Below are 17,599 nucleotides of genomic sequence, written 5' to 3' on the forward strand. Positions count from 1 at the left end.
ATTTTTTCCCCCAACCTATCTAGGAATTTAGCCTCCCCTCTCCTCTCATCCTGGTAATCAACAAAGAAAATTTCCTTCTATGTATAAACCTTTCCTTGGCTTTTACAGCAGTGGACTAATACAATATTTGTCCTTCTGTGATTGACTTATTTCACTCAGCATAATGTCCTCCAAGTTCATCCACATTATGTGGTGTTTTGCAGATTCTATACCAGAGGCTGGCAGTTCAAACCCACCAGCCACTCCTTGAAAGGAAAATGGGGCAATCTACTTCCATAGTGACTGCCTCGGAAACCCAAGGAGGGGTCGCTATGAGTCGGGTCTGACTCGAGGGCACATAACAACAACATATTATTCTTTAGGAATTATTGAAAAATGTGAATTTATTGATGTCATTTTGTTATGTGTTTTTTTGTGGTGTTGCTTATTTTTTTGTCCCATAGAATTTTCTGTGCTGAGTTCATTTTATGAGTCATGTTATCATCTCCTTCATTGCTATTGTTTTAGTATTTGCTAAGTATTTGTGCTTGTCCTCTTTTTTATTTTGATGCAAAGTTCATTATTTTTTCTTTAAGTTACCCTGTGATTTATAATTTTCTTCCCAAATTTAAAACAGTCTCTTGTATCTTGCAATTGTCTTGACTTCCTCACCATTTAGAAGTTCTGTTACTATATTATTTATTCCCTCTTTTTGGTTTGTAGTTGTCCTCATTTACCAATTGATGTCTCTGGTTCCCTGTTTACAGTCTTGTAAGCTTATTTTACTTTGGATTCTTCCAAGACTGGGTTAGTTTTTGGGTTATGTCATCATGTGTGTTAATCATTGGTTGTTGTTTGTTGTTGCTTTTCTGTCTGAAGGACTCCCTTTAGCATCTTTTGTAAAGTTGATCTGTTTTTAACAAATTGTCTTAATTTCTGCTTATCTGGAAATCTCCTAATTTCACCCTCATATTTGATAGACAATTTTGCTGGGTATATAATTCTTGGTTGGAGATGTTTTTCTTTCAGGGTTTTATATGTATCATCCCATTGCCTTCTTGTCTGCATGGTTTCTGCTGAAAAATTGGAGCTTAGTCTTACTGATTGCCCTTTGTAGGTAACTATTTGTTTTTCCCATGCTGCTTTCAGGATTCTTACTTTGTCTTTGGTTTTGGTGAGTTTGGTGATGATATGTCTTGATGATTTTCTTTTGGGGGTCTATCCTGTTTGGGGTTTGTTGAACTTCTTGAATGGACATATTCTCATCTTTTATCATATCAGGGAAATTCTCTTCCAACATAATTTATGGGTCTCTTAATCACATAACCTCTCAATCCTGCTTGGTATCAACCTATGTCTGTCCTATGCCATTACTCTTTCTCGGGCGGTGGTGAGAGGTCCTTCAGTCAGTTGTTCCTAATGTGAAGTAAATGCCTATTGTTCCCACCTGGCCTCACATGTGTTCCAAGGGCAGCCCCTCCTCCAAGTGTCTCAGTGTTTAGTGAGCAATTCCATCTATATGGTTTGGGACACTTGTTGAGTTTATGCAGTTGTAACAGTCATTCCTGGAACTAGCCCCATGGTCACTCCTGCCCACATTCTGGGGTCACCAGAGGGCCCAGGTGGAAGCTCAGAGAGAGCAACATCACTTGGAGTCCTGGAGGCTCTGCCACTCATTGACTTTAATACATGCTCTTTGATGTCCCACCTAGGCCTTTGAAACCCAATAACCAAGTAAGAAAAGCCCAACCGCCTTGACCTGCAGCTGAATTGCTTCTATTCCACTCATAGATTTACCTTCTCTGACTCCTCTGTTGCAACTTCCCAATCTTTGCCACATTGGCCCCATACTCTCCCCATGACCCAGGCAGCCTGAGGGCAAATTCACTGATAGCACCCTCACCACTTCAGATATTTTTACTTCAGTCGTCCTTAACATTTGATCTTCCAATTATGCTCCTGTCTAATGACTTCCTGATCTTAAGCTCTGCTCTTTCCAGTCTTTGGCCACCTCTTGTCTTGATTTCAGTCCTATCTTTAGCCGGCTCCTACATAGGTGGGGACTCAGGCTGTAGTTGGGCCCCTTACCCAGTGGGCTTCATTTCATGTAGCTGTGACAGTCCTTGGATGATCAAAGTGGGAGGGGCTTCAGAAACTCCATAGAGTTCAAACCCTTTATTTATATATGAGAAAAGCAGGGACCCAAGGCCAAACAGGTAGTGTGAAATGGAACTTCCAGGGATGGGGGTGCTACCTGGGAGGACATAGGTGCCTGTGTGCCTCCCACCTCTGGGTAAACTCAGGGTATCTGTCTGGGAGTGACTGGACCAGATGACCACCCGAAACATCCTATAAACTCTAATTGGCTTTTAGTGAGATAGATTCCAGAGGTTTTGTTGTTCACCATTGCCACACCATTTTTCCTGGTAAAGCCCCTCTATGCAATTCTGAAGGGTTGCCCATCACAGGACCCATTTTCTGGGCCACAGAAGTGGGTCAGTGACCCAAGCAGTACCAAGAGTTTATGTATAGATCCTGGGAGTGAGAAGGCCCTTTCTTCCAGAGTTGCTAAACCAGGACAATGCTCACCTGGAACTGTCTATGGGCATGCCCCCACCTCTCTTCCTCTTCCCTTACCCTACCCAGCCACATGCAGGAAGTTTTCCAGCAGCTGGAGAGAGAATTGGATCAACATACAGAAAGAGCAGCAGAGCTACTACATGTTGGTGGCGGAGGGGGAATAGAGCAAAAGTGAGCTTACCTCATTCATTACTGGAGTCTTTGGGCTTTCTGTGGCCAGCTCCAGCCCTGGATTTCTGAGTCACAGAGCCAATCAATTTCTTTTTTGACTTAAGCTACTATGGGCGCAGTTTCTGTTGCTTATGACCAAGAGGTCTCTGGATGATTCATGCACTGACCAAGCGAGAAGGAAAACTGACTCCTAATGAGCCCCAAAAGAAACATATAAGACTCACATTTCTGTGAATTATTCAGATTCCAACTGCACCAAGTCAACTCTGATGTGAGTTGTTTTACAGCTTAAAAGATCCTTTTGTCACTCATGAAGACCAGAAATACGGCTCTCATTAAATTGAGGTTATATCAATAATATGTGACCATACCTCTTTCTTAGGCCTGTAGGGAAAAAAGACCCCAGATTCAAACATGTTCTACAGAGAAACCCTTTTATTAAACCTTAGACAGGACAAAGATAAAACAAAGGCAATCATTCAGGATGAGGGAAATCATCAGCAAACACACAGTACAAAAACCAAATGGAGCACACTAAGTCATGGCCAAGGGGCTAGTTATATATGATTGAAAACAAAGGGAATCATCACAAAATCATGATTGTTGTTGTTGTTATTTGTCATTGAGTTGGACCTGACTCATAGCAACCCCTCCTTGTGTTTCCAAGGTGGTATCACTACGGAAGTAGATTGCCCAACCTTCGTTCCAAGTAGTTACTAGTGGGTTTGAACTGCCAGCCTTCTGATTAGCGGTCAAGTGCTTTGTACTACGCTACCAGAGTTAATTCATCATTGTCACAGGTGGGACTACAGAAGCGAGGAAAGGACCATGATTGTGATACATACATAATTGAAAATTAAAAAGGGTTACAGGATTGGTTCTGAGGCTTGACCTTCCGGCTACATGGTGGTCAGGGTATGACTCATTCAGCTCTGAGTCAGAGCTAGGAGGTAGCTATAATACCAAGATCATCCCAAAATAATTTAAATTAGATAAAGGCACACTCAGGCAATTCCCTAGTTCTTTGTGTGTGCATAATCTACTTTCAACCACACTCTTTCTGAGGGCAAACTGCCCCTCCCTAGGTTTGGCCTGGAACTTGTCTGTGCATGGGCACAATGTTGGTTTGAAGGTCAGAAAAAATTCAAATGGTGTCTGAATTTAAGTTAAGATTTGAAACAGAGTTAGGACTCCTGCTGTAGAGAATAACCTTCCACAAACCAAGTGCTTTAGAATTTAAGCTCTAATATAGGCTTTTACTTCCAAGAAAAAAATAACCTTTTGTACACATCTATTTGTACAGCACCCAGCACAGCCACATTAGGCACTCGAGTAGAATAAAATGTATTCATGCAGAAGTGAGTAAGATATGGTAGACTTTGGAGTCAAGGACACTTAGTTTGAGTTCCTGCTCTGCCTCTGGTTGGTCACATGACCTTAGACACCTAGCATCATTTTTGTGCATCTGTAAAATTAGGATAATAATAGAATCTATCTAATTATTCTGTCTTATCAGTTGGGGCCGACTCTACGGCAAACAACAACAACAACAACAATCCACTAATAATCAGAACAGTTTTGCTTTCGGGTGAGAAAAAGCCAACTCACATTAACTTATGCAAAAAGGGAACTTAATTGTCTGGGGCAGAGGTGGGAGCTGGTAATCTCAGACCCAACTGGGTCCAGAAACTGAGGCACTGTGGCCTTGCCCTTCCTCTCTCCATCTCTCATCTTGGCCTTCATGTAGCAGGGGGCATAGTCAACAATAGCAATAGGATCAAAACCTCATGGCTCTCAGTCTGGAGGAAAAAGAGGACTTCTCTCTCCAGGATCCACATATAAAATCCCAGGAAGGTTTCCATCATCTTGACCTGAGGCAAAGGGCACCAGGGCAGCCCTACCAGTATCTAGTGGAATGAGAATGGAGAGATTCCCAAGAGGAAGTGGGGAGTACTGTGACGCAAAGAAGTAGAGAAGGGGTGTTGGGCTGAGAAAAATAGACATGTCCACAAAATTCTTTATAGGAGAGTTGTGAAGATTAGGAGAGATAATGCATGGGAAAAGTAGGGCTTCAAACTAGTTCCTCCTGGTTCAGTCATGGCTGAGTGGACCTGAATTTGTAAAATGTGGAAGTACTGAAACAATAACTAGAATGGGAAAAATTACAGGTTGACATCCTGTTAGAAACTCAGTCTCCCTCCTAGAAACAAGGGCAATGTGCACATTGCATAGCAACCAAATCTCTTGACTGACAGAGTTGGAAACAGCAGTGCCTGGCTCAAAGGTGGTGGCCAACTGCGTCACTTGGAATGTGTGTTACTCTCACAGTCCTGGCAAGAACCCAACCTCCTGTATCAGTTTCCTGAAAGGGCTCACTATACCTCTTCTGAGTCTCCCATTCCAGGACTTCTAATTTTTCCCATTGCAGTTATTGTTCTGGTACACCCACATTTTACAAAATCAAATCTGTTCTGATTTCACTGTGTCAGCCATGACTGAGCTGGTTAGAGCCAGTTTGAAGCCTAGGGGAAATCTGAGCACAGTGTCTGGGCCCCAGTACCAGTACAAGTTGCTACTGAGTTGGCTTCAACTCATGGTGATCTCATGTTTGTCAGAGAAGAACTGTGCTCCATAGTGTTTTCTATGGTTGATTTTTTGGGCATGAGATCACCAGACCTTTCTTCCACGGTCCCTCTAGGTGGACTCAGACCTCCAACTTTTTTGTTAGTAGCTGAGCTTGTTAACTGTTTGCACCACCCCCAGATACTCTGGTCTCTAGCAGTCCCTCAATAAATTCCAGCTGCTGCTATGATGATGATGATGATGATGATGATAATGAAGAAGAAGATGATGAAGGAGGAGGTGGAAATAAAGAGAAAAGGGAGGAGAAATAGTTTGTACATTGTGCCTTATGTGAAGGCCCCCATCTAGTGACCAAGTGACCACAATCCAGCCTTCACTCCACTTGATGAAACATTGTGTGTCCTGGGTGGAGCTTTGTCTGCTCAGGGGCTCCTGGAAGTAATTCACATGCAGGTACTATCCGAGCTGGCAATGACCTCTGAAGGAGAAGGGGGATCTTCTTGTACTGGGGTATAAAAAGAGAACGATTTTAAAGTCTAGAAAGGAATGCCGAGTTGAAGCATAAACTTGTGGCTGGTGATATAGTGAAATGAGGAAGGTTTTGGAAGATCATTTTATAGGAGTCAGATGCTGCTGAGCCTGAATTGGTTTCCCAGTGGAAATCAGCCGGCGGCATCCCAGGTGTTAGTTAAGGAGATCTTGGTTTGGGGGTCCATGACAGACTCAGCCTCCTGTGCTATTCTGAAAGGAGCTCAGCTAAGTGCAGACAGCAAAAGTCTAGAGAACTTTATAGAATTTATTGAGTACCTAGAGTGCCATTCACTCTACATACATGATCTCATTTAATCTGCACACAAACCTGTGATGTAGACAGTATTAAAATCCCATTTTACAGTATCAGTTGCTGCTGAGTTGATTCTACTTCATGGCAGCTTCATGTGTATTAGAGTTGTTGTTGTTATGTGCCGTCAAGTTGGACCCGACTCATAGTGACCCCTTCTTGGGTTTCTGAGGCAGTATCATTATGGAGGAAGATTGCCCAACCTTCCTTCTGAGGAGTGGCTGGTGCGTTTGAACCACCAGCCTTCTGGTTAGCAGTCCAATGCCTTAGGCACTATGCCACCAGAGCTCTTAGAGTAGATACACTAGGGTATACATAGGGTACATACTCCACAGGGTTTTCAATAGCTGAGTTTTTAGATAGTCAGTCACCAAGCTTTTCTTCAGAGGCACCTCTGGGTGTACTCAAATCACCAACCTTTTGGTTATCACGTTAACTGCACTACCCAGGGACTGTAGGAGCTCTGGTAGCATAGTGCCTAAGGCACCTGACTGCTAACCAGAAGCCTGGTGGTTCAAACCCACCAGCCACTCCCCAGAAGAAAGGTTGGGCAATCTACTTCCATAGTGATACTGCCTCGAAAACCCAAGGAGGGGTCGCTATGAGTCAGGTCCGACTCGACGGCACATAACAACAACCCACCACCACCACCAGGGACTGTAACCCGATTTTATAGACAAGGAAAAGGAGGCTCAGAAAAGGCAAGGTACTAACCCAGACTTCCTGACTAATGGAAGGACTGACTTCCCACTTAGCCTTCTTACCTTCAGCTAAGTGGCACTCAGTGAAACAAGCTGATTACTGCAGGCAAGGCAGGCGATCTCTCCACTCACAGGAGTCCAGGGAGATTCAGACTGCTGGCACGCCTTGCCCAAATTCACATACCAGCTTGATGGCAGAGCTGGATCTTCCAGCTCTAAATCGTGGGTACTTTCCACAACCCCAAGCAACCCAGCCTCAGTAACATCTCCATAGGAATATTGCTGTCAAATGCCCCTGCAGGGTGAGTGGTGCCTGTGCAGAGTCAGGAGAGTCTCATTTATCATCTTGATGGGTCATTGTTCCTCACTGGTGCAATAACATTTGTGCGATTTTTCCTTTTCCTCCACTGATAATGGTGCTGCACGCTGTTTGTTTACCAGGCATATTTATCAGATTTCTTTTCCCTAACTCTTGAAATGTGGTTGACTTGAAAAGTGAACAGAACTCAGGGCAGGAGAGAGGTCAACAGCAGCGTGGAGGTCAGCTTCTGAAGCCGCAGAGCTCTCACCTTCTTACTCCCACACCTGCCTCAGCCCTCTGTTGTATAGGCAGTGTCTGGTGCCAGGAGGCTGTCTTTAGTGTAGCCATCATCTCCCCGTTTAGTGCATTTTGTTGGTTTCAGAATCCCTCACGGAAAGTCCAATTAAAATCTTGGAAGAAATCTGAGCTCTGTACATTGTCCTCAGCGGAGCATCTAAGAGCTCAATACAATAAAACAGAAGAGTAAGAAAGCCATTGCCTGGGTTAGAATAATTAGAATTGGAGGTATCTTCCTTGTGTAAAAGGAAAAACTGTCTTGGTGGTCTTCATTAGAGAAAGAGAAATATTTTTTTTTTCAAATAAAATGTAATCCTGACAATTGCCTTCAATTGAAGCTTAAAGAGAGGCCTGGGGGTTTTTAATCTCCTAGCAATTTCTCTGTACCTCTCTTATGACACTTTTCATTTTCCATCAAGTTATTTATATATTAAAAATATGTAATATTATATATATACATGTGCATCTATATATATATCTATCTACATGTATATATGTATATAGATATATATTCCCTCACTGGAATATTTAAGTTTTCCTTCTAGATTTTTTGTTCCTGTATATACTTCTGTGGACACCTCACAGTGGCTGAGGCATAGTGGGGGCTTAATAAATGATATAAAATAAATAAATAGATGAATGGATGGGAAAGTGGATGAGAGGTTGGATGGAGGGATAAAAAGAAAGCTAGTTAGATGGATGGATGAATGAGTAGATGGATGGATGGTCCGAGATAATCAGATTAGCACAGGAAATGTTGAAATCGTTAAGGAGAGGGAAAACTGCAATTGTTCATTGAGTGTCTTGTGCGAAACACTATGTCTGGCACTTTATAACCATCATTTTAGTTAATCCTCACACTAATACAATAAGATAGTTTTGTTTTTCCATTTTCTGGTGTCGAAACTAATGCTCAGAGAGGCTAAGAAATTTGCTTAATGGGACCCTCATCTAGGTCAGTCTGAATAGAAAAACCCACCACACTCTGAAAGTCAATCCAGTACCAAAGAGACATAAAAAGTTGAATTCTATGATTTTTTTCCCCCAGAGGCATTGGCAAAAAGATAGAAAGCGTGTGGCTGTTGGAAAGTGGATTAAAGTGGAGCAGGCTTGGGCATGACTGAAGGTCTGCAGTGGGGCTATGGGAAGTGCTGGCCTTCCCAAGGCCTAGGTGATTCACATATCAGCCTCAGAAATTCACTTTCCTCCATGGAGTGAGTACAGATATAGCTGAGCCCTCAGCTGAGTAGCCCTCGAATGTTGTGTGCTGGGAAGGGTCAGGCCTGAGCAGAGGCTTGCTGTCCCTGCCTACGATGACACCTCTCCCCTCCCTTGTCTGCAGAGTGTGGGAGCTGAGAGCAACTGTTATCCTTGCAGGCAAGCTCAAAGGAGTAGAGAGGAGCCTCACAGTGGGAGTTAGGGGCTGCCCAGGAACAATGTTTGCCAGGCCTTGGCTGCAAGTTGACATCACTGTCAGAGGAGATGGGTCCTGGGAGCCAGTAGGGAGAGAATTTGAGAGCTCAGACTATGGATGTGGTTCTGCAGACTGAATGTCTGGTGTGACTTCCCCAGTAAGATCGTGTTCTGTCTTTTTGGCAGCACCTGAGCCCAAAGCCATCACCCACCCGGGCTATGGGTTTCTCTCTCACAAGGCTTTGTCTTGGTGACTTGTGAGACAAGATGTCTACGGGCAGGCCCCATTCCTGATGAAACAAGCTCCCATACCTGTTCTGTTCTCTTTCAGGGCTGGGCTTCTGAAAAATCACTAAGCTGTTTAGCCTTTATTTCTTCCCATCCTCTTGCAGTAATCCCTTCTCCCCACCTGCTCCAGATACCCCTGAGGCCTAGTATTTTTGCCATTAACCTTGTTATGAGAAGCCCTCCCCAAGTGTTCCATTTTCAGTCGTTCATTTCCATTGTAGTATAAATGAAAGACTGCAGCATCGTCTTCCTCCCAACTTATGTGCACTTCAAGTCATATAACCAAAAAAACCCAAACTCACTGCTGTGGAGTCGATCCTGACTCATAGTGACCCCTCCTTGGGTTTCCAGGGTAGCACCTCTATGGAAATAAATTGCCCAACCTTCCTTCTGTGGAGTAGCTGGTGGGTTTGAACCTCCAGCCTTCTGGTTAGCAGTCAAATGCCTTAGGAACTATGCCACCAGAGCTCCATCCAGTCATATGGTGGAGAAAAAGATTTTCTCTGTCAGAAAAAGAATAGTAATGCTCCTCATTTCATTTGTTAATGTTATATTTCCATATATGTCATGGATTATTATAACTGTTGTACTTGCTTCCCTGTGAGAGTCACATTTGCTTACTTGAAAACTAAGCAGGATCAGGCAAGCTAAAATCAGTTGCCATTGAGTTGACTCATGGCAATCCCATGAGTGTTAGAATAGAACTGTGCTCTACAGAATTTTCAAGGCCAATTTTTCAGTAGGTCACCAGGACTTTCTGCTAAAGTATCTCTGGGCGGACTAGGACCTCTAGCTTTTCAGGTAGCAGTCAAGCATGTTAACCATTTGGAACTCTGTCAGGACCAGGCAATACCAGCATATTTATTTGTACAAGGACCCCTGGGGCTCCTGGGAGAAATTGGAGAGTGGGCTTTGGAGTGAATGCTTGGGTCCTGGAACACACACCCAAGATGGAGGAATTGACAGGTGGAAAAAAAGCTTTCCACTGCTAAGACATGAACCACTTGAATTGGACCTCAGAATTCTATGCAAAGAGGCACCTTTGGGTGTGGCACTCAACACTGCCACATGAGTGCCCTTTGACCCAGCTTGTCCCTGGCTCCTGGAGTGGGGGGTAATAGGAAAAGGTCACATCAAGGCCCCCTCTTACAGACACTAGTAGGGGCTTTAACATCAACAGGGAGAGAAACTTCCAATCCCCAAAAGAGCTAAAAGTGAGATATGTGTGATGGTGGTAAAGTAGAGTGAGTGACACATCAACATTGTGGTGAAGGAGGATCCATGAGGAGAACAACTGTAGGAACGGCAGAGGGACAAATGTATATGCGTCAAGATAGACAAGGCTAAAGGTACAGTAACAAATAACTCTAAAGTATAAGTGGCTTAACATTATAGAGGTTAACTTTTTTATTATTTTTAAAGCTTAATTTTTAAATATACACAGCAAACAAATCAATTCAACAATGTTTATAAATTCAGTAACATTGATTGCATTCTTCAGGTTGTACAACCATTCTCACTATCATTTTCTGCATTATTCTGCCACCACTAACACAAACTCACTGCCTACTAAGCATCTCTTCTAACCTTTCTGAGTTGCTGTTGTCAACTTGATCCCACATAGATCATTCTTTAAAAGGGCATAAGGCTCAAGGCACGCATTCTTTACTAATTCAGCTGAATCATTAGTTGGTTTAAAGATGACTCCAGGGGATAGTTTAAGGTTAAGGTTTAAAGATAACAGAGGTTTATTTCTTATCAATACAAAGTTTACTGTGGTTCTAGATGACTTTGGGCTCTCCTGGTTAGGGTCACCTTGGGTTAGGCCTTGAAGTGAGTTGTTGTTTTTAGGTGCATCAAGTTGGTCTCCACTCATGGTGACCCTATTTATATGAAAAATAATGAAACACTGCCCAGTCCTGCACCATCCTCACAACAGTTGAAAGGCTTGAGCCCATTGTTGCAGCCACTTTGTCAATCTGTCCTGTTGAGGGCCTTCTCCTTTTTTGCTGATCCTCTAACTTTACTCAGCATGATAAACTTCTTCAGGGACTAGTCCATTCTGACAATATGACCAACATGACAAAGTCTGGCCATTCTTGCTTCTAAGGAACATTCTGGCTGTACTTCCTCCAAGACAGATTTCTTCTTTCTTCTAGCAGTCCATGGTACATTCAACATTTTTCAACAACACCACAGTTCAAATGTATCAATTCTTCTGCTGTTTTCCTTATTCATTGTCAAGCTGTCACATACATATGAGACTACTGAAAATACCATGGCTTGGGTCAGGCACAGTTAGTCTTCAAAATGACATCTTTGCTCTAAACACTTTTAAAGGGGTCTTTTGCAACAGATTTACCCAATGCAATATGTTGTTTGATTTCTTGACTGCTGCTTCCGTAGGCATTTATTATGGAAGTAAAATGAAATCCCTGAAAACATCAATCTTTTTTCCATTTATCACGATGTTGCTTATTGGTCCAGTTGTGAAGACTTTTATTTTCTTTGTGTTGAGGTGTAATCCATACCAAAGGCTGTAGTCTTTGATCTTCATCAGCAAGTGCTTCAAGTCCTCTTTGCTTTCAATAAATAAAGTTGTGTCATCTACATATTATAGTTGTTGTCCTCCTGCCATCCTGATGCTGTGTTGGTTTTCATATAGTCCAACTTCTCATGTTCTTCACCTTTGGTTTTCTACTTCAGGTCTTTACATGTTTCATATAATACTTTTATTTGTCCTGTCCAGTTTCCATTTGAAATCTTCTGTTCATCTCTTTTACTTCATTATTTCCTCCATTTGCTTTAGCTACTCCCTGTTCAAGAGTGAATTTCAGAGTCTCCTCTGATTAATTTTGCTCTTCTCTTCCTTTCTTGTCTTTTTAGTGACCTTTTGCTTTTTTCATATATGATGTCTTCCTGAAATTCATCTAATCTTCGGTCACTGGTGTCCAACACATCAAATCTATTCTTCAGACAACCTCTAAGTCCATGTGGGATATATTCAAGGTCACTTTTTGGTTTTCATGGACTTGTTTTAATTTTCTTCAGGTTCCACTTCAACTTGCATATGAGCAATTGATGATTGTTCCACAGTCAGCTCCTGGCCTTGTTTTGACTGATGATTTGAGCTTCTCCATTGTCTCTTTCCACAAATGTACTTGATTTCATTCCTGTGTATTCCATCTGTCATGGTCCATGTGTATAAACACCATTTATATTGCTGAAAAAAGGTATTTGCAATGAATAAGTTAATCATGCAAAATTCTATCATGCAATTTCTGGAGCCATTTCTATCATGAAGGTCATATTTTTCAACTACTGATGCTTCTTTTTTGTTTCCAACTTTTACATTCCAGTCACCAGTAATTATCAGTACATCTTGATTGTGTGTTTGGTCAATTTTAGACTGCCAAAGTTGGTAAAAATTTTCAGTTTCTTTATCTTGGGCTTTGTAGTTGGTGAGTAAATTTGAATAATAATAATAATATTAACTGGTCTTCCTTGTAGGTGTATGGATATTATCCTATCACTGTCAGCATTGTATTTCAGTATAGATCTTGAAATGTTCTTTTTGATGATGAATGCAATGCCATTCTTCTCTGATTTGTCATTCTAGGCATAGAAGACCATATGATTGTCAGATTCAAAATGCCCAATACTAGTCCATTTCAGCTCACTAATGCCTAGGATATTGATCTTTATGTGTTCCATTTCATTTTTGATATCTTCTCATTTTCCTAGATTCATACCTTGTACATTTCATGTTCCAATTATTAAATGATGTTTGTAGCTGTTTCTTCTCATTTTGAGTCATGCCACATCAGCAAATTGAAGTCCCAAAAGCTCTACTCCATCCATGTCATTAAGGTCAACTCTACTTTGAGAAGGCAGGTTTTCCCCACTCATATTTTGAGTACCTTTCAACCTGAAGGACTCACCTTCTGACACTATATCAGATAATGTTTCCCTGATATTCATAAGGTATTCAGTGGCCAATTTTTTTTTTTTTTGTTCAGAATTGGACCTGGCCACATCCTTCTTCCTAGTCTAGCTTGGTCTGGAAACGCTGCTGAAACCTGTCCACAATGGGTGACCTTGCTGTTATTTGAAATACTGGTGGCATAGCTTCCAGCATCACAGAAACACACAGCCACCACCGCATGATAAACTGATAGACAAGTGGTGGTTGTAGTGATAAATGGAGGGGAAATATTCAAAGAGCAGAACCCACAAGCCGGGGAAGTGTAATACCCTTTCAAGGGAGAGGTCAAGCCCACATCCTCTGTGCCTGTGGCTTGGTGTGGTGAAACAAGCAGAGACTCTGTCAGTGGTACTAATAGATCTGTTCCTGACAGTTCTAATCCAAGCTTTCCCCACATATAGCCATGACTCCTGGGTAAATGCCTTCTTTTGGGCCCAGGTTCTTCATCTGTCGAATGAGAGGGTCACAGTAAACTATTGCTAAGGATTGCTTGTGCAGGCAGTCTAGCACTCTGGCTCTTACCCACATTACTGAAGGCCATCTTGTTAAATAATTTATGCCCTGTAATGAATAAAGAATCGTTAGTGATGCGATAAACTAACCTTTAAAAGTAGCTCAGTAACCAGCCCACTGAAACCAGAGAGACTGGTTTCATAGTTCAGTAACTTTCACTTGAACTTATTCTTCCAGAAAACAACTGAAATGAATAAATGTGCCCTGTTCGTGGTTAATAAGCACATTGTTTTTAAAATTGATGAACATAACCTGTTTTCAGAACTTCAGGGGTCTTATAACTGAGACTCACTGATCTTATGATTGTCTTTGTTACATTTAGCAAGGATATATGAATGTCAACCAAGCAGAAAATTTGTTCAAAAGTTCTTGATAACTTTGTGTATGGGCACTTTAAGAATCCTAACTGATTGGCATTCATTTACTTGGTAAATGATGCATTGCCCAATTGCAAATTGTCTATTAAATCTGCATAGCAATCTATTAGTTGTTCTGAGTTGCTTATTTTTTGACACTCTGAATGGCTTCCCTAGTGTGGAGCAGGTGGACTAGAGCAGAGAATGAAATGCCGCTCGTGCCTGGCTTGCTCCTTTGGACCAGATTGTCTATTTTACCACTGCTTTTAAGGACCAGGGTGATCTGGTAGCAAATCTCTGTGCAGTTCTGCAGCAGAAGTGATGTACCTAACTCATGTAAGTGGTGGGGAAACTGAGCTTGAGCCCAGTCTGCACAGAGAGGAGCAGAGGAAGCTCCTGCCATGAGGCTGCAGAGATAGAAGGAGGTCTGTGATGCCTTAGGGGAAGGAGCTGAGAGGACTGCAGCATGCAGAGGAGGGCTGGACCCTAAGGTGGCTCCAGCCAGAAAACCTGATTCTGTCTTCAGAGCATTTGCATCACTACCATTAATTTATTGTATCAGATGAAAAAAATTGCCAGAATAAGATTTTTTTTCCCTTTCTGCTCTTTATTTTTCACCAATGGGAAGGAAAATCCTTTGTCAGTGAATTTAGGATGTGGATACATGAGCTGTTGTTGTTAGTAGGTACTGTCAAGTTGATTTTGTGACAGAATATAACTGCCCCATAGGATTTTCTAGGCTGTAATCTTTACGGGAGCAGATTGTTAAGTCTTTTTCCATGGAGCTACTGGGTGGGTATGAACTGCCAATCTTTTGATTACCAGGTGAATGCTTAACTGTTGTGCCACCAGGATTCCTTAGACAAGTTGACCCTTTCTATCCCTCTGTTGTTGCTGTTTTGTGCCATCAAGCTGGACCCGATGCATAGTGACCCCTCCTTGGGTTTCCGAGGTGGTATTGTAGGGCCTGAAAGATCTTTTAACCAGAAGCCTTTAGTATGGAGATTGACACATCCCATGCTGAGCCCTAATGCCTCCATGTAGATCTTTTAACCAGAAGCCTTTAGTATGGAGATTGACACGTCCCATGCTGAGCCCTAATGTCTCCAGGTAGATTGACACGTCCCATGCTGAGCCCTAATGCCTGTAGTGTAGAGATTAAAATGTCCCATGCCTCAGAGCCTTTTATCAGAAATCTGCATAGTTCCAAAAAGCCTCTCGCCCACCTTTGAAGACTCTGAGGGCTCTTACCTCCTGGGATTTCACAGAGAGTATGCACATATCAAAGAGATCCACCTGGCCCCCCAAAAATCTCTCACTCACTTTTGAAACCGGGGGGGGGGGGATTCTGACCTGCCCCCAAATTCCCAAACCCCTGTCATAAAAACCAAATTATCTACTCCACCCTATGTTCCTCTATAAATATGTTTTAATGTAAGAGCACGGGGTCTTTTGCTCAAGCCACTGATTTGGTGAAAGCAAGGACCCTAACTTAAGTTAGCTAATAAACTTTCCTATGCAAAAAGCATTGTCGTGTGTTAGCAAATTCCTCGCCCCGAACAACTCCTTCATAACCTGAGCACAACATTTGGTTCCCTGACTGGGAAGGAGGATTCGAAGCGAGTGAAAGCTGTCTGTGATATTAGGAAAGTCTCAGGAAAGACCAGCAGGACTAGATACGCCCTTTTCCGTGAGGGCACTAGTCTATCAGGAAAAACTGGAATATGGCAGACGCGCTAATTGAGTGAGGAAAAGAGTCTTTTTCTCCACTCATGGGCAGGCTGTGGGCGCTTTTTCTGGGTAAGAGCAGTCCACTTCAGGGAAGGGGAGAGGCCCCTCCAATCTGTGGTGTAGGAACGAGATCTCTTCTGGGTGTGGGATAATTGTGCTGTCTGGTTGTGTGGCCACTGTCTTTTACTTGTTTGTTCTGTGTTTCCTGGAAGGAGGTTGAAATGGGACAGAAACAGACTACCCCTCTGTCCCTGATGGTTGAGAATTTTTCAGAACTTAAAACCAGAGGATCTAATTTGTCTGTGATAATTAAGAAAAATAAACTAATAACTTTTTGCTCTTCAGAATGGCCCTCTTTTGAAGTGGGATGGCCGCCGGAAGGCTCACTGGATGGAAAGGTGATCGCAGCCGTTTTCGACCGAGTCCAAGTGTCAGGCCCCCATGGGCACCCAGACCAATTTCCTTACATTTTAGTGTGGCAAGACATAGTAACTAACCTGCCTCCATGGCTAAAACCTTTTCTTCCAACCCCTCTGTTAAGGTATTAACATCCTCACTCGAGACCAGCGAAAAGGAGAAGCCAAGACGACCTGTCTCCCGAGCCGCTGTTCCACCGGTTTTACCTGATTCCCAGGTCGACCTCGATCTGATGGATCTAGAAAGCAGCATGTCTCCACCTCCTTATGCCCCTCCACCACCTCCCCACCCTCTCCAGGTTCCACAAATGTCGGGAGGGAATGGAGCGAATGCTCCAAGCGTGCCGCCCGTCATTACAGGTCCAGCCTCTGGTCTCTGCCCGTGCCAGAGGGGCTCTCAGGAGGCTGAAGCTCCATCATCTGCTGTCCAGGTGCTGCCTCTCAGAGTGGTTGGCCCGCCCTGTGAGGATGGAAGCAGAACCTGGCAGTACTGGCCATTTTCAACATCAGACCTGTATAACTGGAAAGCGCAAAATGCCCCCTTTTCTGAAAACCCCCAAAGCCTAATTAATTTGTTAGAATCCATATTGTTTACTCATAACCCCACTTGGGATGATTGTCAGCAGCTATTGCAGGTTCTGTTCACCACTGAAGAAAAAGAAAGGATCTTGACCGAGGCCAGGAAACGTGTGCCCGGAGATAATGGACAACCTACCACGCTTCAGAATTTAATTGATGCTGGGTTCCTGTTATCTCATCCCGGTTGGAACTATGAACTTCTGAAAGGTAAGGAGAGTCTCCAAAAGTACCACCAGATTCTAATGGCCAGTCTCCGAGCAGTGGCAAGGAAGCCGACTAATTTAGCCAAGGTAAACTTAGTCAGGCAGGAGCCGACGGAGAGCCCTGCAGCATATCTAGAGAGGTTGGTGGACGCATTTAGGCTGTATACTCCCATGGATCCGCTAGCCGATGAGAATAGAGCAGCAGTGGTTCTATCTTTTGTAAGCCAAGCAGCCCCTGATATCAGAAGAAAACTTCAAAATATAGACAGACTAGGTGAGCAGACCCTACAGGATTTAATGAAAGTAGCAGAAAGGGTGTTTAATACTAGAGAAACTCCAGAAGAAAGGGAGGAGAGAATATGGAGGGAGGAAAGTGAATACCAACCTAAGGAGAATAAACAAAATCAGAAGGAGTTAGCAAAGATTTTCTTTACCGGAGCTTGGGGAGACATAGGGAGAGGGAGAGGAAGGAGACTAGACCATCATGACAGGCCCCACCAAGACCCACCTCTGGCCCCAAACCAATGTGCATTTGCAAGGGGATTGGACACTGGAAAAATGAATGCCCAAAGAAAGAGAACAAAAAAATATATGAAAAGCCTGCTCCTGTTAGGACGTTGGTGGCAAGCGAGGACAGCGACTAGGGGAGATGGGACTCAGAA

Source organism: Orycteropus afer, unplaced genomic scaffold (assembly GCF_000298275.1).
Source record: "Orycteropus afer afer isolate SDZICR_OR568_19922 unplaced genomic scaffold, OryAfe1.0 scaffold00124, whole genome shotgun sequence".
Taxonomy (NCBI): domain Eukaryota; kingdom Metazoa; phylum Chordata; class Mammalia; order Tubulidentata; family Orycteropodidae; genus Orycteropus; species Orycteropus afer.